Raw genomic sequence first — 1884 nt, forward strand, 5'->3', positions numbered from 1 at the left:
TAAACAAAAATTAGATTGACTAATACTTAAAAACTAATTTTATCAAATCTAAAAGAAACCCAATAATAGCTATTATATTATTAGTTTTATAATATAAAATGTTTTTAATTTTATAATTATTAAAGGACAATTATTATAGTTTTTAATTTTTTTCTGAAATTCTCATTAAGGTTGAAGACCCCGGTCTTAAAACGTATATGACAAGTGTAATATTCATATTCTAACAATTTCAAAACATTAACTTGATTATTAAATGGATTCTTTTTTATTAAAACCTTGTAATTAAGTGAACATTATACATTATGAGATAGTCAGGGAAATACAACATGTTTACCCACTACCCAGGATTTTGTAGGTGCAAATATTCAAGCCACAAAAGAAATTATAGGATACCCTTATTTTTCTGTTAAGATTATTTAATAGGTAGGTATTTATTAAATTTCTATATTATTAAAGATCTTTAAAAATCCTTAATACTCAATACATGAAATTCCTAATTAACTAAATCACTAAATCTAAAAAATTAATATTAGGTAGGTACCTGGCTAATTACAACCAAGATTTTTTTTTATGAGCTATAATTTACCATTTATATTTTTTTTTTTTTTGATAAAATCAAACATTTGATTTATGTTGTTTTATATTTGAGATGAACTGGATACTATTATAAATCTTCTGATGGTTGTATTTACACATAAATTTGCATATTCTAGGTATAACTATGCTTATTATAGGACAAACATGAAAACAATTCCAACATCCCCAAAAATACTTCTATGTTGACAACCGTTTAGCCTAGATTATCCTACCTCATACCTACATAATATTATATTTTTTTTAATGATTTAATCAAATAAAATATTTATCAGTTATCTATTCAACGTATTTTGGTAATGTGATCCATAACAACCTGGTATTTGGTATACATCCATATCATATAATCATGTAACTATGATATCAGCACGGAGTACGATCATAGTAAGCGATACTCCACATTATCATAGATTTTAATAGACTTATCTATAATATCTATTAGTAATCGATAATCAGCCTAATCAGACAACATTGTTTCCTTCGATGTTCATCAGACAGGACCTGGTATGTAGCGGGGTCGTGGGGATTACACGTGTATATGGATATGTGACAGTAATGGTCCAATCACTTATAATATGACAATACATTATTGTAGCGAGTAGGTACAATGGTTATCGCTATTATACTTTGGGTTCAACCGATATCGAGTTTATTACTTTTAGCTTCTGGTCTTTATAATTGATAAGTATTTTTATGAGAAGTGCAGCAGTGCCGCAATCACTTTTAGTGGGGCGCACGGTGGACGCCCTGCTAAATGGGCATTTTACAATACATTTAGGGGCACAACTTATAAGCTTACTGTACTTGAAATGATTTGAAAAGTGTAATATCTATTACTCTGGGGCATAAAAATCCAAATTGCTGCGGTATCTACCGACTAGGCATAACACATTAACACACAAACACCTGCCAAAACTACCCAACTTTGAGGAGTTATATCTCATCTATGGATTAATGAAAAATGAAAATTTAAACGTGATAATTCATAAAAAAAATAGCTTTATTAATTTATGAAATTAAAAGTATAGGTTACCATTTGAAAATCAGAAGTTGATAGTGTTTTTTCTAATAAATATGAGGGTGAAAAATATAAAAAAATTATATAATTCTAGAACAGCGTAGATCTAAAATTTTGAAAAAGTGAATACTTTTTGAGATAATGAGTGTTTTACGCTTAATTAATCACCCTGTATATCCAAGAATTAATGTTTTAATATGTGGTCGTAAACAGCATAGAATTGGTGGGAATGAAAAAACTGGGTGTAAACGGCATTCAAGGAAACTTGATAA

General features: G+C 28.2%; 1 pseudogene; it reads left to right on the top strand.

The window, feature by feature from the left end:
- LOC100569368 overlaps positions 1–1884 on the top strand; it is a 9363-nt pseudogene that overhangs the window by 7005 nt on the left and 474 nt on the right.

Source organism: Acyrthosiphon pisum, chromosome X, assembly GCF_005508785.2.
Source record: "Acyrthosiphon pisum isolate AL4f chromosome X, pea_aphid_22Mar2018_4r6ur, whole genome shotgun sequence".
NCBI lineage: Eukaryota > Metazoa > Arthropoda > Insecta > Hemiptera > Aphididae > Acyrthosiphon > Acyrthosiphon pisum.